Raw genomic sequence first — 21,257 nt, 5'->3', positions numbered from 1 at the left:
GATTGAAGGAAAGAAGCAAGTCATAAAAAAGTATATACAGTATGATTTTATTTATATAAAGTTCAAAAATAGGACCACATAGGCACTAAAACTAAAAAAAAAAAAAAAAAAGCAAGGAGATGATAAGAAAAGTCAAGATAATGGTTACCTCTCAGGAGAGAGAGATGAAGGAGAGGAGACTTCTGAGGTCCAGGCAATGTTGTCTTTCTTGACGTGGGTCATGTTTACATTGTTTATATTTATTCTTGAACCATACCTTTTATGCATCTACTCTGAAATGTACATCTCATCATTTTTAAAAGCTCAGTTCCTGGCACTAACCCTAAGTTAGCATTTGGAGCCCCATTTCATAGTGAGGTTTGCGGGGGACCCAGGGAGGGGGGACAGCTGCATGCCCAGGCCACATGTTTCCAGCTTCCTGAAGCTCCTCTGATATAATTTTGAAGACCTTTGGCATCCATCTGGCCCTGGGCTTCCACATTTGCCAAGAAGAGTCTTGGCTTTTATAGCATTCAAATGTTTTTCTTTTCAGTTTGCTTTCGTCTCAGACACTAATGCTCTCTGCCAAATTCCCTCAAGGTCAAATCCACATTATTATGGGTTCCATTGTCTTGAAGCCTTTCTTGTTTGCAAATTCCATTTTTTCTAATTTCAAAATATAATTATAAATAATTCAATCAGATTGAATTGGCCAGTGGATGTGTGTGCTGGCTACTTTCCCTTTATCCCCCTGCTCTTCAGTGTTCTCTTCTTAATATTTCCACCTTCTGGCTCTCTATGTGTGGCTGTATGTTGTCATTAACTGGGCAGGGCTAAAGTGAAAAGAAAAGAAAATATATATTCATGGTTGAAAGGACATGCATTGAGGAGTAAACCAACTGGAGTGTGAACCTCACTCAACTTATCAGCTGTGTGTTCAAAGCCAGTGACTCAACCTCTCTGAGTCTTTTCTTTCATTAATGGAAGTTAGGGCTGAAAACTATGAGAGAAAATCATTGTGAGAACTTGATGCATGAAGATTAAACGAGAAAGCCTGTGAAATGTACCTAATGAAAGAAAACGATGATAGGCAGGTTGGGGACTGGAAAAATTAAAGGTGAAAGATTTTGCTCTGGAGCCTGGGGAAAGAGCACAGGGCACACTTTAATTGCCCATTTCTCTTTATACTCCACCTCTCCCCTTTTCTGTTCACACCTAGAAATCCAAGAACCATAGCAAGGCCGCAGTCAGAGTCTTTAGAGAGCCTGAGAGAGCTGCACCACAATTTTAGGGATAAAAATTGCTTCCATGTAAATCACTTAGAACCTTGTCTGGCATACTGTCAGCACTCAATAAATGCTGGATATTATTACTGTTATTATTGTTGGTATGATTATTATTGTTGTTCAGGACAAGCATCCCCGGACAGACTACCGAAGTTATGAGGCCATTAGCTGCCTCGTTTGCCAAATGCCTACCCAAGTTACAAATCATAGCAATGGTTGTTTCTTTTAGCATTTCCCAGCCTCCTGTGTCATTCCCCGCCTCCCTGCTGCCCAAAGGTTTCATTTTGCCTTTTCCAGAACAAACATCATTATAATCACTTCTTGTTCACATCTCTGATATCCCCATGGCTCTTGTTGCTCTCACTGGTAGTAGCAACACCTCTGAATTTACTACCATCTGCAAATATCATTAGCTATTGTTTATTCCCTCTCCCACATGGTTAATGAAGATGCTAATTAAGAGCAGAACTAACACTGACCCCGGCAGCAATCCACTAGACATTTATCCGACTGGATCAACTTCTGTTAGTCATTACCCACTGCTCCTAGACTACCACCACTCCATTCCCTTCGTCTGCTAATTTGTAAGCGACCAGGGGAGAGAATTAAGGGAGCCCAATATTATTTAAAAATTAACACTAGGATACTTAGGGTTTCTGGAAAGGGACTTGATGGAACATCAGAAGGGCGGTTGCAGTACTATGCATGAGTGAAATGAACCAGCCTCCGAAACAATTTGGTAGCTGCCTGGCCCCGCTTATGGGTGTCTGAGAATTTAGCAACACACTGTCAGGCTGGAGGACACCAGTACAAATTACAGAGTTTGCTTTTCAGCTGCTTTCTTTTACAGATGATCAGACTGAGACCCAAAGAGGTAAAGAGACTTGTCCAAGGTCACTTCCCTAGTTCGTGCAAGAACCTGAATTGGAACTAGGGGCTCTACCTTCCTGTCTCATGCTCTTTGCAGGAGCCAAGTTGATCCTGCTTCACAGAGGTTCTGTTCAGACACCTGCACATTAGCATCTGCCCACTAAATCCTAGACGCACGGAGCCGTGTCCATCAACTGCATCTTTTTGTCCCCAGCAAACCAACTCCTATGGTAGAAGTTCTTGGCGTACTTACTAAAGGAATGAGCATGATTCACCGTGATGGACTGTTCTCTCAACCTATAAATTAGTGGTTCTCAACCTTGGCTAAACATTAGAATCACCCAAGAGAGCTTTTAAAAAATACCGATGCCCACACCACACCCCTTGAGATTCGGGTTTAATTGGATTGAGGAGCGCCCAGGCAGTGGTCAGTTTTTAAAGCTCCCCAGGTGATTCTAATACAGCCATGGTTGTGAGCCACCTCTGAGGATAAAGTGTTTTTCCAAAGATTCCTAAATTGGGAAGTTTCTTGTTCTAGAGAATGGGGTCAGTATGGAACCACTGTAACTTAGCAATTAGGAGCCAATTTTTCTCTTAAACAGGAAACTGCTCTTCATACCTTTTCCTTGCAAAGAATGCAAATTACATTGACAACTCAGAATGATGTAGTTTGGAATCTATTAATCTGGTGGTGGTATTTACACCTGGCAATTTTTCCACACTCAACTTTGTGTAGGCAGTCGTGCCAACTTAAAGCTCTCAGGCAGTCCCAAAGTGAGTAACTGGTTTAGTATAAAAGATGGCCCACTGCAAGCAAAGTCAAGCAAGGAACAGAGGACTTACCAGTGTTGAAGGGTTTGCTTATTTAGATATTAATACCCATTGCACTTCCTGCCACTGGTACGGCAATGAAGCCTTAGTAGATGAAGAATGTAGGTCAAAGACAAAATGAGGAAACATAATCTCAGGCTTCTTCCTGGACAAGAGCCCAAGAAGAATAAAAGACAAGGCTTTGGAAGGCTTCAGAGGCAGCTAGGCTTCTGGCGTCACACGTTGTGGTCTTTTCCATTTTAGGGGAACATCCCTAAATGACTAAGTGCCCAGCAATACTCACACCTGTCAAAGAGGGAAATTCAGAGCACTCATGTTTGGTTGTACAGGTTGTTCACTGCCCAAGGGTGCTTGGTGCATGCGGGTTAAAATCTGCCGTGGGAAGAAGTGTTTACAGGAAGGACAAACGGTTCTATTCGTAGTTCACAGAAAGGCCCCACGTGGAAATTGTGATGCCTGAAGAGGGAGAAAGACAAAAGACACAACAGGTTTCCATATCCTGGTCAGAAGTAGCAGAGGCCTTATGATGAAAACCGGGAAGGAGAGAAAGAAATGAGGGAAAGTGTTGGGGAGGGGCCGTGAGGGACTGCCCACCCTCACAGAATATGTTTCAAAATCAGTGCCTTTCGATGGTTGTGAAGGCTGAGATAAAACAGGAAAATGTACCAGAAGCCAGTGAAACATGGAAATGGAGTAACTGTAGAACAGACAGTAAGACGCATGGAAAAAGGAAGCCTAAGGTGGGCACATTTTTCACGTGTTCACTCTCTCACCAACAGACGTTGGGGCCACAGCCATGCCTGGCTCGCAGGCTTGCCTGCTGCGGTCACAACCTGGTTCAGCTTGGGGCAAAGAGAAGAAGGAAAGGCGTTCCAGCAACAGTCCCTGGTGGAGGGTCAGGACAGGCGCCTCCGCCAGTGAATGCTTCCAGATGCACTGAAGTGTCTTCCCAAAACACTGTCCGAGAAACAGCTTAGCTAGAGAGTGACTTCTCTGGAGGAAAAAAAAAAATCAGTCAATTTGACAAGGTCAAAATACCAAGAAAACAGCCTTCCCAAGTGAGAAGTTCTGGGTCAGGACCACAGTTCATTAGAACATATTCTTTTTTTTTTTTTTTTTTTTATTTATTTATTTTACTGGCCGTGTTGGGTGTTTTTTGCTGTGCGTGGGCTTTCCTTTAGTTGCGGTGAGTGGGGGCTACTCTTCGTTGTGGTGCGCAGGCTCCTCATTGCCGTGGCTTCTCTTGTTGTGGAGCACGGGCTCTAGGCACGTGGCCTTCAGTAGTTGCAGCACATGGGCTCAATAGTTGTGGCTCATGGGCTCTAAAGCACCGGCTCAATAGTTGTGACGCACAGGCTTAGTTGCTCCACGGCATGTGGGATCTTCCTGGAGCAGGGATGGAACCCGTGTCCCCTGCATTGGCAGGCGGATTCTTAACCACTGAGCCACCTAGGAAGCCCCTAGAACATATTCTTGTCTACTTCTCTCTTCTTAGACTTTTTGGCCAGGGTGTGATTTTTCATGTGTCCCCAAACAGAGGCTCTCTGTGCACACAGTCTCTAATAAGAACATGTAAATGTTTGCATTTTGGATAAGAGTTCTCTCCCTGTTAACCATTGAAAAGAAAGACTCTGGGGGAGGGACTGCAATAATGGAGCCAAATAATGCCATCCAAGGACAAATTAGCCCAGGTGGTATTTGGGCACAGAATAAGTGGGCTATGGTGTGGTCTGCCCTTCTCCAATATTGGGACTCAAAGAGAGCAGTCAAGTTTCCCCTGGAGTCTGAAAATTGGGGCAATTTGGATGATTTCCCTTTTGCTTGCACCTTAGGAAGCTCAAGGAGGAAGCCAGTGGAGTGAGAAGGAAGGAAGCAAGGAAGGAGGGAAGGAGGGAGGGAAGGAGGGAGGCTAGGAAAGGAGTTAGGGAGGACGCACTTATTGAGCACAGACTGCTTGCAAGACATTGCTCTTGACTTTTTCATACATGCAATTCCATTGAATCTTTAGAATACCACTGTGAGGTAGGTATAGTTGCCTAGCTAATGAGTGGCCAGGTTATATTCAAACCAGGTTTATCTGATTTCCAGATTCCTCCCTTTCCCTCTTGTCTCCATGAACCAAATCTACACACGTATACACCTGTGTATATATACGTGCATATGTGTTTTATCACATCAGTGTTTCTTAATACTGTCCTTGTCACCAAGCAAGCAAACAATGAGGGTAAATTTCCTCTGTTATATTTCTGTTCTTTATAATTTTCTCAGGCTAATTGATTTTCCTCTCTTCAGCGTTGCCTCCAATGTTGTTTTCATCAGATTTTGCCTGTATATGACTGAAGGAAGGAGGAAGGGATGAGGCTGAGGGAGACCATTTGTCCTGGTTCTGTTGTCTACTGGGCATGCTTTGTTTTCTCTGATTGGGGTGGGGGTGGGGAGAGGAGCATGCCACTATTTTGCCACCCTGTACCCCCAGCTGTGGGAGTCCTCAGATCTCCTTTAGATGAACAGTCAGCCCTCTTTAACCCACAACCTGCTGATAGTTGAAATCCTCCCTTTGCTTTCGAAACAGCCATCCTTGGAAGAGCTTCTTTTCAAGCAGCCATTCCATACTTTTCTTAAAGAGGCATTGAAGAGCTTGCCCCCATTGCCAGGGGCCCCTACCTTTTTGGGGTTTTTTTTGTTTTTGTTTTTGTTTTTCCTGAGAGCAAGTGGTGAGGGGCTGGGGGTGGGAATGCAGTGATGAGGCAGCACCTCCCTTCCCATTGGCCACCTGCTGCCTCGGGGAGGAGAGCCTTGACCAGGTTCTCCCCCAGCCCCCATCCCTTGTCTCCGTGGAGCAGACACAGATGCTTCAGGAGGAGATGCTATCACAAAAGGGTTTATTAGGGGAAAAAAAGTGTGAAAGGGATGGGGCTGTTGGCAAGGCCGCCTGCTCCATGCTTCAGCCTCTGCTGTGTGCAGGCTTCATTGACGGATCCTTCCCTTTCTTTTTCCACTCCCTACTTTCCAAGGGTTTACATTCACTTTACAAGGAAAAGTGATCACCAGGCAAAGATGTTTATAGTATTGTGTTCAAGTTTGGTGCAGAGGAGGGAAGAGGAAGGAAAAGGCTGGATTGTGGGGGGGTACAGGATGGGGAGTGATACTGGCTGCTGAAGACAGTGAGAGAAAGCAAAGGCAGGCACGCATGAGAGGCCTGAGCAGCGGCCAAGAAGTGGAGAAAGCGCTGCCGGGGACAGGGAGACAAAGTGTGTCTGAAACCTTATAGAAAAAGAGCAGGGACCTGAACCGGAGGAACGGTTAAAAACCCAAGTGCAAATGGACTTTGGGATTCTCCTGGCAAAGAGCACTGCCAACAAAATACAAAATAGGCCACCACGGCAACCCAGAGAAACAAGTTCTGTGGAGGCCGTTAGGAGGTGCCACAGAAAAGGCCTAGCCAGTAAATACATAAAGGGCAGAGTATGCTAATACGCTGAGAGCCTTTAAACTGCGGGGTGTGGGGGAGAGGGAGAGAGAGACAAGAATATGAAGGTCTGAGACAGAGCGACATCAAGTGAAAGCAAAAGCAGCATAGAGACAGACAGGGACAAAACACACACACGTAGCCAGACCCCAAGAGAGGGACACAGAAAGACAGAAAGGGCTGAGGGAGGGGGGTGATGGGGTGGGAGTGGGGTGAGAGAGAAAGTCTCCAGCCAAATGCGGGAAACTTGGCAGTGGGACAGCCGCAGCAGGGCCAGGCAGTAACTGCACTTGCTGTGTCTAGTCTATTGTTGTCTGGGGGGGGGGCGGGGGGGGGCAGGGGGAGTTGTTTGTTTGTTTTGTTGTTTGGCCTCTTTGTCTCTTTTGTTCCAAGCAGTTAGTTTGCTTCTTTCCCAGACACTGGGCTGATGGAAGAGCTTTATGGATTTTTCTTAAAGGGACAGGATAAGTTAGTTTACCGGTATTAGCAATTTCTCAATCCTAACCAGTTCCTGCCTAAGTGACTTTTACTTTGTTGTTGTTGTTGTTGTTAATAAGGGATCATATTAAGAATGGAGAGTCAGTGTTTATGCTGGTTTTTGTGCCTGAGTAACAAGAATGAACTGGTCAATTTCACCCTCCCCACTAAACCCCTTCCTACCAGGTTGCCAACACTGCAGGAGGGGAAGAAGGAAAGGCAAAAAGGAGAAGAAAATCCTACAAACAAAAGTAATGGGGAACATACATAAATAACTCCAAACACATTGGTAAATGCTCTACTTTTTTTAAACCTAAGCATGAAGATCTGAAATATAAACTTGAAGCTGCAAATAATCAGAAGAGGGGTTTTGAAGGAAGAGGGATGGCTCGGTCATCTCTCCCCTGACGCTGCCAAGGCACTGCCGGCAGCCTAGGCGTTGTACCCAGGCTTTTCCCAGGCTTCATCCCAGAAGATAAACAGCACAGCCATCCGGCTCTGGAAGCCTGTCCTGGGTCACTCCCCACCCACTCCTTGGCCTTCCTGAAAGGAAATGACCATCCACACACTCAGGCAGCCAAGGTGCCAGAGTCACTAGGCTGCGTGCAGAGCTGCTTTCTATTCATTTGAGGAGAAGTAGTGGAAAGGGGTGTACCGCAAGCCTTTCACTTCTTTGTTTCCACAGAGACTCCCAGCTTCCTGTCCTCCTAGTAATTTAACTAGGTTTCAGTCTACAGCAGACAGCTTCTGAAGGAAATGAAATTTTAAAACACTCCCAAATTCTACACTGGGTTTTCAGTCCCTCTCTAGTCCTCCTGCCCAAAGCACAGCCAGCCCTTTTCTTAATCTTATCTTTCTCCTCTCCTCTCCTCTCCTCTCCTGCCTTAAGACTTCTCCGTGAAATCTAGGGTGCCAGAGATTAAAAATAAATAACTACAACTCTAGGACTACAGAAGGGTAGGGGCAGTAGGGGTGGCAAAGGGAAGTGGGGGCTCCTTTGTGAACGGATCCTTTATACTCAATGTAAACGCAGACCACGGTGGATGCTTCTGCGCTCCGAAGTGTGGCTGGGTATCACTGGCTCTAGAAGGGTTAAGGTGCTTCTCCTCCGTCCTGCCCTTGAGGAGTTTGGGACTTAAAAGAAAACACTGACAATCCTGTCAACTGCTCAGACTTGGGGGTGGCAGGGTGAGGAGTTAAGAAGCAGGGCTGCTTACACCCACAACTTTATCCACTGCCCTCCTTCTCTACCTTAATATTTCTCCTCTCAACACCCCCCTCACTCCCACTCGCCACGCCTTTTGAAAAGCCGCCACAGGCTTCTCGCAGCTGATGGCGCCGCGCAGTTTTGCTATTATTGCTGGGGTACCATTTGAATGGGCCGAGAAAACCTCCCGCCTTCCCAGGCCGCCATCCGCGGTGTTTTCTCCGACAGAGCTTTGGTGGCAACGTGGGCCAGGGCACGCAGGGACCGGCCGGAGGGTGGGGGGCCGAGGTTGAGGAGGTGGGACCTTGGTCCCAGGCGGCCCTGCCCTAATGGGGCCTGCGCGAGGCGCAGCTGATGGAGCACCTGAAGAGTGGCGCACGTGTTCCCAGAGCAGGGAGGTCAAAGGGAGGCCTTGGTGGGGGCAGGTCTCGGCTGCTCTCACGGGGAGGCATTCGTAACCACCGTTGCTTTGGGTAGACGTTTCACGTCCGCGGTCACACGAGGTAACAGACATCCTCTTAACCTTGAGCTTTAGGCAAACTTGATTCTGATGCCGGGGACTCTGGCGCAGCCGGGCTGAACCCACGGAGGTCGCACAGGGCAGGCGTCGCCTGCGACCTAAGACGGGAACGCATCCGGCACGTGGAAGGATCAAGGCAAAGGGCTGGACCCGACCCTGGTGGGGCCAAGTCCGATTCCCATGCCAATCTGGTGGGATTCAGAAACACACGGAGACCCGAGGCCCAGGAGTCCGCCCGGCGCGTTCAGCAGCGAATTGCGAATTTCGTTTCACTTCCCCGCAAACGGCCCAGCGGCGCACCCCGAGATTGAGTTTCCCCGGAACGTTCCCGTTGACTTGGCTTGAAAGTTGACGCCCCGGGGTAATAAGGCTGGCTGCAAAAATTTCCAACCCCGCTAATCCTAGACAAAATAAAAACATAATAGGCTACAAACCAACCAACTTAGAGCACTTTGTGTGGGGGGGTCGCCTGGCGGGGCACACGTCGCTGCGGGACCTAGAGAGAGGGAACTTTTCTGCCTCAAATATTCCTGGCGTAGGAAGACCTCAGGAAGATGTTAGAACAGGGTCTCTCGTCTACTGCCTACTCTGGTCTCCTAAACAGGTATAAAAACATCCCCCCCGAACCGACTGCATCCGCAGCTCTGGTTGGGGGTTGGGGTGGGGGGTGGGGTTAGGCACTGGAGGCTCGCCTTGAGGCTGAGCTCCAGCACGAATTTGCCCCACACCAGGACGGAGGGTCTCCCTGGGAGACGAAACCCAGCCGGAGAAATCGCTGCCTGGGAGCCCCTGGCCCCACTCAGGAGACAACCCGCCCGGCGCGAAGGATGCGTCTCCCGAGCCCCACGCTGGGAAAATGGAAGGCAGGCGGACTCTTGAGGCTCCAGCAGGGTGTAATCTCAAAGAAAAAAAATCTTTAAAAAAATTAGAAAAGAAAAAACTAAATTTGAACAAAACTAAACTGCAAGCCCACAGGTCCCTGCGCCGCAAACGAGGTGGGGGAGGAGGGGGCGGAACGGCCGAGGCGCAGAGAGTGGGGGATGCGGAACGAACTCCATCCCCTGCAGAGTCGGTGCCTTCGGGGGCTCCAGCACCTCGCGCTCCCACTCGCAAGGTTTGGACTCACAGGGGATGCTGAATGTGGGAGGGAGAGGAGAGAAAGAGAGATGGAGGGGACGGGGGGTGGTGGTGGTGGTGGTGGTGGTTATTTTTCTGGCCAGGGCCAGCCGAGGCGAACTTGAGGTGGTAAAGCGCTAGAAAACTTTAGAAAGTTTAGGTAGCGCGGGTAGCGGTGGAGGCGCACGGCAGCCAAGCCATGCTGGGATAGGCGTGGGGGAGCAGGCTGGATGTTATTGGGAGTCCAGGTCCTGAGGCGGTTAAAGATCCAAGTCTGCAGGATCAGGTCCGCCCACGGCCCCAGAGGTTTCTAGCGGCCAGTGACCCTGGGGAGTTTGAGGACGTTTCTTTAGGAGACTGACCGGGCAGAGCCGGAGTTCCGCAGTTTGTGTTGGTGCGGAAAACACTACCCCACGACAGCTCAGAGCAGCGGCGGGAAAGACTTGTCTGCCAAAGCGCGATTAGATCCGCCGGCTCAAAGGCTCGATCCTCCACGTTCCCCCACCCGGCGAGGGCCTTGCGCGCTCCAGGGATCTTTGGGGCGATGCGCGCGGTTTCGAGTCGCGCGCCGGGTTTCCGTGCACCACGTGCGCCCACGACCTCAGGCGGGGACATTTGGGAGAGTGCCCCCGAAGGGGAGGGGGGCCACGCAACCAGGACCAGACTTATGCGACATTTCGGCCTTGGCATCCTTGCTGGAGGCAAGACGCAGTGGCCCAACCCAACTTCTCCCTGCGCCCTGGGAAGTGTGGTGCGGTCGCTGGAGCGCGAGGCCGCTGCCGCCCATTCCACATACCGCCTGGCATTCTGCTTTTCCTCACTGCGCACCAGGGAAAGGCATAATTCAATTATATCATCCAAGTGCAACACAGCCTTTTCCTCTTTTGCTCTGGAGTCTACGGCGTTTCGAAGGGGAATCTCCCAATTCTCAAATGAATACCTATCGGTCTAAAGCCGAGCTGGGTTCTGTAGTAACTACTGGGGCGGGGGGGGGGGGGGGGGATTCAAATCGAATGTGAATTTAAAGCCTGAAGCGGCTTATTTAGGCTCATGGAGTGCCATTCCAAACGGCACAGCTCGTGCTATTTCTAGAGAATTTGGAGATTGGAGAGAAAACAGGGTTATTTAAAGTGACTCCCAGAACGCGACTTTTCTTCCCCGGCTCCCTAGGTGACTGCGTCTGGGCTCCAGCTTAACGCAGCCTGAGAAGCCCAGCCTTTGATATTTAAGCCTTGCCAGCTCCCGGGTGAAACTACCTGTTGGGAGATTCCGCAGCCTAGACATTCGGCCCTCCTTTCCCCCGTGCACTTCTGGCAGCGATGGGATGGTTCTGCGGTTGCCGCGAGAAGGGAGAGGAGAGAAGAGCCCGGAGTAGCGGACAAAGTCAGCTGCGCCTGGCAGTGCCCAGTGAGCTGCGCCCGCGCTTCTCCTCGCTCTTGGGGAACTGGAAATAGGACGCGGAGCGGGGCCCCTGGCTTCAGAGATGGGCCCAAACTCAGCACGATTCTCCAAATTCGGAAACTACGAAGCGGTGCCGTTTATGCTGGCACCTCGGTGCAAGTCTAACTTTAAAAAACAAAAAGCCTCCAGGCGGCTTCCTCGGCGCCCACCCCCACCCTGCACTCCAACACCCCGCACTTTTCCCTGCACCAAAATTCACTTTACTGCTTCCTGAAATTCGGAAAACTCCGCCGACGCTTGGACGCGCTGCAACCCAGAGGCTGCTTAAAGCTCTTGCAGGAGTTGCTTGAGGGAAATCACTCTGTTCTTGCGAGCAAACAGAATCTCTGTATTTTTAAACAACTAACTGGATGAGGGAGCGGAGCTAGGAAGGACCATTTGAGCAGTCTTTGCAGCCTGTTGGAGGAAATTTCGGAGATTGGGGACGGGGGTGGGGGGGGGGGGTTGTCTCTCACAGGAACCTGTGGGAAGGACAGTTCGTGCCGGGCCCTGCTGAGGCTGGAAGTCACACTTGGGAAGCGCACAGCCCGGGTCTGGCTCGCGCGTTTAATAACATACTTCCCAGCAAACTCTACAGCAGATCCTGCCCTGACATTAAATTGGGGTGAAGGGGGAGACGCAGGCTGGGCTAAACCGGGAAATTTCCCCCCCAGACGCACAAGGCACTCCGCGTTGCGTCTCCGATGCGGGTTTCTGCTTCGTGATCGCGAACCCCACCCCCTTTGGGGAGTAGTGGAATTTGGGAGAGGCCCTACGGAGGGGCCCGTTTGGAGTCGGAGGGCACGGAAAGACTTTCTCTGTAGCTAGGGGTACAGGGGCAGTGTGTTTCTCGGCGCACGCGCTGCCATCCCCCATGGCCACAAAGCACTCGGCTGAAAACGAAATGGGGACAAATATTAGGCAACTGCAGGGAAGGAGCGGGGGTAACCCTCATCTTGTTTAGGATACTCGTTTTGACAGCGAAGACTGAGGGGCTGCGTGGAAGACAGAGAATTTATTCATGAGAATTGATTGCACAGGGATGAGTACTGAGACTTCGAGCCTAAAAAGACAGCTCAGAACGTTTCCCGCGCCGCAGTCTCTTTTAATGATCCTGGCGATATTAGCCTGTTCTGCCCTTAAGTCACACCCCTAGCCCCAGACCTTAGTGGCATTTCCCTTCCTCGTGTGTCTTCTTCCTGTGGCCACTCATCTCTGCATTCTTGCCCAGGACCTAAGGGCGTCTGGAGCAACTCTTGCAAACCTGCCCTTCTCAGGTGCATACGCACCGATGGGCTCTCCCCGCGCGGCCCGCTCGGCTGCCCCAGGGACCCCTCCGGGGCCTGGGAAACCCGGCGTACTTTCCAGCACTCAACCTCGGAGCTCCTGTTCTATTTCAGTTCAGTCCCAGGGGCACGGACGCAAAGATAATAAACAATGCTGATTATTAGAGATACAAACGGGCACAGAAAAGAACTGCGTGGAAAAGCAAGCGCAGAAAGCATTTTAACAAGTGGCCAGACATTCAGAACTGCCTTTGAAAGTGACTCGTAATGTACAACAGAAGGCATTCTCTAAACACAATGAAGTTCGAAGAATATAGGTTTGTCAAAGTATGATGATTGGAGCAGTTTTTATTTATTTGGTTTTGCCTCTGGAAATCAGGCAGAGCTGTTGCTACCTGCCAGAGCCTCTCTACCAGGCACCTCCTTCCTCCTCCCTCAGACCGCTAGGCCTCATAAAAAAGGGAGGGGTCTTCCAGGTGTCGGCATACTTTGGTACCGTTATTTCAGATCCCACAGGAATTGAAAACACTACCTTCCTTTCAGGCAATGACAACACGGGCTTTGAGGGGAGATGTCATTGTAACAGGCGTGGCCAGATAATTGAGACAAAAAAATTCCACTTCTTCTTTTTTAAAAAAATATAAACGTAGATACCTTTTGAGTGCTGATCTCGAGAGTGGGGACTGCAGATTCCTCCTAGGGAGTGGGCGAAAGCGATTTCTGCCCTGCCTGATAGCCTTGAGAAAGGGCCCATCTGCTCTGAACACCCCCCTTACAATGTCAGGAAATCTTCCTGCCTGCAAATATTGGCAAGAGGCTGCTATGACAGGCGGTGCTGCTTTAAATAGGAAGAAGACCACAGGGCAAAAGGAATCTCAACCTTCCTACCCACCAGACTACCTGCCTCCCATCCCCAAGAGCCCAGCATCGGCAAAGGAAACTATAAGGAAATATCTCTGATTCTGAGCAGGGTGGGAAGTGAATCGGTGTGTGTTCCAGGAATCAGCCTCTATGGGATTCCCAGGAACTGGCTTACCCCAGGTCAGGTTTCCCAACCCAGCTGCTGAAGTTTTAGTGTCTGAGCATCTGCACCTTCTATGACCCAGTCTCTCCACTTTTGTTGTTGTTGTGGTTCAGTTAATGCTGGGAGAAACTTCACAGGTGTTTTCGTCCGATTCTACTGGGCAGCTCTGCTTCTGGTTGTGCAAAGCGGACCGTCTAGTCTCACCAAGACCAGCCCTGTGCCCCACACAGAACTCTCAGCCTAGGAGATTGGACTGGGGCTGGCTCTGGCTGGGCCAGGGGGTCCTGGCCTTGAATTTTATGCCCTCTGCCAACCAAGGGCATCTCTTTTGTCAGGAAATAATCATGGTGCTAACTGCACACAAGGAACAGCCTAAACTTCTTTCCCACTTCCCCTTACCCCTCAAGCTGATGACCTTACAGTGTTCATGCATTTTTGTTTCCTAATTTAATTCCTGTATTATTTTAGAACTTGTTCAGCTGTCTCTAACCCTTTCCACCTACCCTAGTTGACAAACTTTAGGAAGGGTTTCTGCCTGATGAACTCAAGCTTGAGAGATCTCCTTTGCAGAGTCTGTGGCTGAATTTTAAAAGGCACCTCAGTCACTTTTGCAAGTGAGCTCTGCTCTGTCCTTCCCACAGTTTTCCAAGTCAACTGGCCTGTATTTTGTAATTTTACAGATGAGGAAACCAAGGCTCCGAGAAGGGATCTGACTTACTCAAGGGCACACAGTGAGCTGAGAGCACAGTCTGCATCAGACTTCACGTTTCTTGATTTGAAGTCCATTTGCTCAGTTTCGAGGATGGTGTGATCACTAATAATAAACTACTGTTTAGGAAGCATCAGCTCCATGCCAGACCACGTGCCGTGCCAGACACTTCGCAGAAGTAATCATTACAGCTATTCTAAAGAGCACCATTAGCCCCAATAAAAAAATTAAAAATAAAATTATGAAAGTGATAATATGCACAAATCAAAATATCTCCAATAATACAAAAGGACATAAAATGAAAGTAAAAGTCTCCTATTCTCCCCTTCACCCCTGCCCAGAATACCACTGACCTTGTTTGCCCTTTAGTGACTCCATAACTGATAGACCTTATCATTAGTTTACTAATGATGTGAACTGGCTGGGGCTACCTGTCTCCAGGCTCAGCACTTCCATTCTTGGGCATTAGCTAAGGTGAATGGGAAGAAAACAGAAGCGAGTGAAGCCAGAGATAAAAAGAAGGGTCAGGTTAGAGTCAATATCACCCCTTCCTTTCCTCTTCTCCTGCCCCATCCAGGCTCCCACTAACACTACAGTTTTTCAGGAGCCCAGACCATAGGTTCTCTCCGTGCAGATAACCTGATGCTCATCTGTGATGGCAGTTGGACAAGCAGCTCTTCTCAGACCCCTGTCACCTGAGTACCGTCACCCAAGGGCTGCCTCCACCCTCTACTAGCTCTAGGACTGGTGCAAACCTCTTGAGGCTTGAGGTTTCCCTGCCTGTCTCTGAGGGTTGTTCTGAGGCTAAAATGAGAGGCAGGAAAAGGGCCCTGTAAACTTGAAATCTCTCCATGTAAACAGAGCAGCTGCCTTTCAAAGGCCTATATAGGACCCTGTGCCCTATTCATTCAGAACAGTGGATTTTTAGGGTTCTTTGCAAAAGGGTGTGTTTTGGGGGTTTGAGGGTTAGCATTTTGTATGTGTTGTGCCTGTAGGGGCAGGGCTAGACGTGTGTCTTCAAGTAGAAGGAACTGTTCATTTATCCCTGAAGGATGACAGCACTGAGTCTTTGGAATCTGAGTGGATTTCTTTCTGCTGGAGAACAGACACAGCCAAGCTGGTGATGGCAGAAGGAGGCAGTTCCCTTGGCTGGGGTGCATAGTGGGGTAGTAAGAGGTGTGGCTGAAAGGATGCTTAAGCCCGTCCCTTTGGTTAGGTGTCTATCTCCAAAGGCTGAGCTGAGACGGTTCAGGGGCAGGAATGCTGGTGAGGGTGAACACTGAGGGACATGAGCTTCCTAGAACCAGTCATTTCATTTGTTTGGTATTATTTTTTGAATGGGAGGGGAGAGGTATTAGAGGATGGATGTGATCATTTTTCCAGGAAGCTAGTCCTGTCATTGAGGCTTCTTCATGCTGGAAGAATCTTTAGAAACATCCCCAATTGAGGGGCCTCTGAGTGAGAGCAAATGATAAGCTGGGGCCATGGTCTCCTAAGCTTTGCAGGGGAAAAGTTGCTGGGGAGGGGCTGGTGTCTCTAAAAAGCCCTTCTAGAAACATGCCCAGAGCCCGGTAACAATCACGGATCTGAGATGGGACGGATGGAGACTGGGAATGTCAAGAAAGAAGAAGAAAACGGTTTTAAAATGAATGAAGGGGTCTGGGGAGCGGGCTGGTTCCAGAGAGAAACCGTGAAAGGAGGGAAAGTCAGATTTTCGTGGAGGCCCAGGCGGGCTGCAGAGCCTGCCTTCAGTGCCAGTGTCAGGACAAAGGATGCTGCGCCCCCTGGTGGCAGACTGGCAGTCGGCGCCCGCGCGCTGCAACGGAGACCGGGCGGCCAGACCAGGGACCGGCTGGAAAAGTCGGCGGGTCAGATGCCTTTTCTTCTGTTTGCTAAGGGAGTTGAAGTTGAAATAGCCTTTGCTTTCTCAACTCTGCAGTCTAAATAGAGACGCTGGTGTAAAGAGAGCGGGTTTTGTGATTTTGGTATGCAATTTAGGGAGACAGGACAATGCCTGTTTAGAGGAAGCCTGGTGGGATGGGAACGGCACTGGCTGGGAGAAAAGACCTGCATTTTAGATGGAGTGCTGGTGTGAAGCGAGTCTTTAAAATTTTAAGAACTCCTTTTCCTAGTCTTAACACAAAAGCGGATGCAGTAAGATGTTTTGAAGGTCTTTCCCAAGCTCTAATACTGGGATTTATGAGATAATCATTACTCTTTTCCCAGAGCCTTGTACATTTGACATTATTTTTTTCTGTTGACATGCAGGTGCAAATGTTATGTTTCAGCATCATGAGTTCCCTGATTCTGAGCAAAGATTTTTGTGGCCCCTTTCCTTTTGAAAATGCAAAATAATCCTCTTTTCATCACAGAAGCCATCCCCTCCACCTTTTGTGGAGCCTCTTGCAAAAAGCTGCAGAGTGAGCGCAGGTCTTTAGTCTCTGCTCTGTTTCTTTTAAAAATAAAGTATGAAAGTGTTGTGCTGGAAATTATGCTGCTAAGTGTTACATGTGGTAGGTGTGAATGTATGTTTCAATAGTTCCAGGCACAAGACCAAAAACGTCCCCAGAATTAGCAGAATTTTCAGCTATAATCTGGCTAACATTTCTGCAAATAGGTGCAAAGACCAATTTGGGAGTATGCTGCCTCCAAGGAGCTGTGTAGTTGGGTTTCCATTGAAATTTTGGGCCATCCTTTGTATGGTCAGGTGATTTTAAGTAGGATCAGGCCCAGGAAGAATTATGTAGCGGCTGAGAGGTCCCTCTCCTAAAACCTGCAAATCAAGTCTCTGCGATCTGTAGTCAGTTATACCCCAGGGCAATATCTTCTTTCTGCTCTGCACTTGAAGTCTTATCACTATAGAATGGGTACATTTTCATTTTTGTTTTTAAGAAACTGATTATAGAGACTTCCCTGGTGGTCCAGTGGTAAAGAATCCACTTTACAATGTGGATTCAATCCCTGGTCAGGGAACTAAGATCCCACTAAGCCTGCACGCTACAACTACTGAGCTCACGGGCCTCAACTAGAGAGCCTGCGTGCAGCAGACTACAGAGCCCATGCACTCTGGAGCCCACGTGCCACAACTGGAGAAGAGAACAACCCACACACCACAACTAGAGAGAAGCCCACACACCGCAACGAAAGATCCCGCATGCCTCAACGAAGGTCCCACATGCTGCAACTAAGAACCCAAGTGGCCAAAAATAAATTAAATAAATAAATAATGTCTTTAAAAAAAAAAAGAAAGAAACTGACTATAGTGCTGCAAAGGATCCCTTGAGTAGCAGCCTTAGTTTTGCAGAGGTGGAGGGAGTGTGCAGCCACTGTCCTGCGGTGGAGAGTGCCAGTATGCGAGGAGCAGGTCCATCTCTGTGAGAGAGGGGAAGCAGGAGCAAGAACAGCAGCCCACACAACACAGCACCTGGCAGCTGCTGAGGACGGGGCTAGTGCCCTGACTTGGACCACTGTGCCCCCTTTTAAAGTGAACAACTGTGTACTGGGCTAAGTTGTGTTGTGTCCCCTGCAAAATTCATATGTTGAAGCCCTAACCCCGAGTACCTCAACATGTGACTCTATTTGGAGATAGGACCTTTAAAGATGTTATTCAGTTAAAAGGAGGTGAGTGGGGTGGGCTCTTATCCAATGTGACTGGTGTCCTTATAAGAAGAGGAGATTAGGACACAGGCAGGTACAAAGGGAAGAGCCTGTGAAGACACAGGGAGAAGGTGATCATCAGTGAGAAGGCAAGCTCAAGATGGAGGCCTTAGGAAAAGCAATCCTGCTGGTACCTTGATGTCAGCCGTCTTGCTTCCAGAACTGTGAGAAGATACATTTCTCTCACTTAAGTCACTCAGTGTATGGTAGTTTGTTATGGTAGCCCTAGCGAACTAATGTGAGTGGCAACTTGGCACCAGCCAATTCTGTGCTCCATTTGGGGATGCAAACCTAGAGTCACCAAGTTTTCTAGTTTCCAAGATAGGTTAAGAATCTTTTGATCTTTAAATGTTGGCAGCAGGGATGGTGGCTTCACAGACATCCAACCTGTGCGGTCACACAGGACCTGGTACTGAGAAGGGCCTTGGTGCTTGGTTTAATGTGAAGTTCTTAAACTTTGAACAAGGGGCCTGCATTTTCATGTTGCACCGGACCCCACAAACTATGAAGCCAGTCCTAATGTGAAGTTTAAATAAAGTTTAAATAAGGTTAAGAGTATGGGGGCTGGAACAAAATATGTCTGAGGCTGGAAGCAGCATGGGACACGGGTATGAATTTTTCGTTGCTAACTGGATAACAATTTCCCATTCCCCGAGAATCCCTGAGAAGGAATTTGTGGAGACCAGAGGTTTTCTGGGGGTGGGAAGAAAGGCACAGATATTCCCCAGGTGTGATTCCTTGAGATTCTCCATGAGCTAGTGTGGCCCTTATGTCGCCCTCCCCACCCCGAAAATGTTTTTCAAGGGTGGGCAATCAGAACCTCACACATGTTGAGAAAAGGCTCAACACGAGAAATTATGTGTTTGGTTTGGAGCGGAGGGCTGGGCTGGGCCCTGCGTGTACCTGATGCTGGAGGCTCTCCCAGAGACATCCACCCCGGCACTGAGCTGGGCTTTGGGAAACTGGAACTGAGGATGTTCCCCAGTATGACCAGTAGGACCCTGAGGGGCAGTGCAGCCCCCTGTATAAGCAACACGGAGACACAGCAAGTGACAAAATGGGAGGGACTGGCTAGATCCCAGTTTTCTGCCTGCAGGTTGGGAGCAGGGCTCTTTCTCCTTTGGGCTGAGCCAGTTCCGAGATTCTTGAGAGGTTTTCAGTTGGGCTGGGTTAGGAGGGCTGAGCTACGAGAGGGGAATCTGGGCTGCCTGTTTCAAGGCGGGCCTGAGCCCTCAAGTGAATGACATTCTCGAGGGTCATGGTGCATGCCATGCTGATTGGTTCTCATTTGGAAGGGAAAATTTTGCCCCTGGTGAAAGGAACATCAGTCATCAGTGAGCAGAGTCCCGGGGATATTATGGAGAGATCCTGTTTTTAAGGCTATGCATTGATTTATAGAAGCTCACTGAAAATATTATAGTGGAATGTTTGGTCAGGAGGTCTGCTTTTCTAGTTCTATTTCTGCCTAGTACTGGCTAACTGGAGAGTGTAAATTTTAAAAGCAGTAATTTCTTATGCACATTTATGCAAACTCCCTCAGGGGAATGAGTGAAAGACTGTTTGAGATGCTGAATTTCTTGGAAGAAATTTGCTATATAAATTAATATAGAGCTTTTTTTTTTTTTTTTTCCCCATCCCAGGTCTGCAAGACATTTGGAGGAACTCTTCCCATCACACAAGGGAGAAAATGAAGCTCTCTACTGGTCTCTATCAAAGAAGCTAAATATTTCCCTCTCTTTTCTGCAAGTTTCCCAAACCCCATGACTCTGATTTCCAGGTCAGAGAGTAAGGTTTTATTTTTATTATTCTTTATACTTTGCATTGGAGAGTCCCTAAAAGGCATTGTGATGGACTAATTATTATGAGCCTGTTGCAGGCAAGCCAGGATTTGGGTGTGACAAGAAATTCAATCACACCTGCTCAGTGATCTTTGGGCCCCAAGTCAGCTCCTACGTTCTCCTGACAAACAGCGCCCTCCTCCTCTGCCCTGGAGGTGGTGAGCAAACTCCTACTTTGGGCTGAGCCAGTCTCAGGATTCTTAAGAGGTTGGGGTAGTGGCCCAAAATTTAAGAGGATTGGAATTCTGTATGTGGCATTTCTGCTTTCATTCCTAAACAGTAGGGAAGGAAAAATAAGCATGTGGCAAATAAGAAACCTCACTAAAAATTTTAATTTAAAAGACTGCTGGGTTAAGAGAAATGAAAATTTTGTCCATGTAAAACTTGTCCACAAATGTTATAGCAGCATTATTCATAATAGCCAAAAAGGAGAAACAGTTCAAATGGCCACCTGGCTGCCAACTCATGAGTGGATAAACAACATGTCGTATATCCCCACAATAGAATACTATTTGGAAATAAAAAATGAATGAAATATTGGCCCATGCTACAAAATGGATGAACCTTCAAACATTATGCTAAGTGAAAGATGCCAGCCACAAAGATACACCTATTGCATGATTCCGTTCATACAAAATTCCCAGGCTAGGCATATCTATAAAGACAAAAAGTCATCTAGGGGTCACCAAGGGCTGTAGCTCAGAGCCGAGGCATTACAAGATGACAGTTGGGTGGTTCAGAGTTTCTGTTGGGGGGTGATGAAAATGTTGTAAAATTAATTGTGGTGAAGGTTGAACAACTCTGTGAATGTACCAAAAACCATCGGATTTTGCAATTTAAATGGGTAAATTGCATGGTGTGCAAACTATATCTCAATAAAGCTGTTAATTTTTTTTAAAATACTCTAAATGATACTCTAAAAAAGACCATTGGTTTATGTATTTTTTTGAAGTTGATCACTTTGGCATAAATGTGTCTAGGCTTAAAAACAGATTGTATGAACTAAGTAAAATGAGAATATGAAAACAGTAACTTTTCTCTTAGGTAGAGAGACTGATTTGCAGAACCGTGTGTAGCCACAAGAGTTGTACCTGTAAATGTTTTGAACGTTGCTGAGCAATTTTTTCCTTATCCTGAAATCATTAATATCTGTTTAAATGATGATATGGAAGTGGCTTGGTTGTTTCTGTCTTTTCTGTATTCCTTTCCCTTTCTTAACTAATAGCACCCCAGTTTTCTCTTAAGGAACCACCCACCTCATTTTCAGTCCTTGTGGTTTGCATGCTGCTGATGCATATGCCTCAGGCTCTATGATTTTGACCTGATCAATTAGCAAATTCTACACAGTAGTGTCAGAGCTGCTCATATCAGCTCATCTGAACCTACCAGTAAATGCTGAGGAATTTTGTGAACCAGTGGTTAAACATCCTAACCATTAAAATTTAAAGTATATAAATTCATAATTAAATAAATTATATTTAAAACAAAGTTAATAGGCACTTAAAACTTATCACTTTCTAATTATTTGAATACATTATACTATTATCT

General features: G+C 48.0%; 1 long non-coding RNA gene across 1 annotated transcript in view; it reads left to right on the top strand.

The window, feature by feature from the left end:
• The window catches only part of LOC130846751 (uncharacterized), a 41,208-nt gene extending 20,604 nt beyond the window's left edge, over window positions 1-20,604 (top strand). The window contains exon 3 of the long non-coding RNA XR_009051623.1: window positions 19,512-20,604. This is a non-coding gene — a long non-coding RNA (uncharacterized LOC130846751). The remainder of the gene's footprint in view (window positions 1-19,511) is intronic.
• Window positions 20,605-21,257: the final 653 nt, after the last annotated feature.

This window comes from Hippopotamus amphibius, chromosome 2, assembly GCF_030028045.1.
Source record: "Hippopotamus amphibius kiboko isolate mHipAmp2 chromosome 2, mHipAmp2.hap2, whole genome shotgun sequence".
Taxonomy (NCBI): Eukaryota; Metazoa; Chordata; class Mammalia; order Artiodactyla; family Hippopotamidae; genus Hippopotamus; species Hippopotamus amphibius.
Note: the sequence above shows the minus strand (reverse complement) of the source record. Positions and strands in the feature narration are given on the sequence as shown.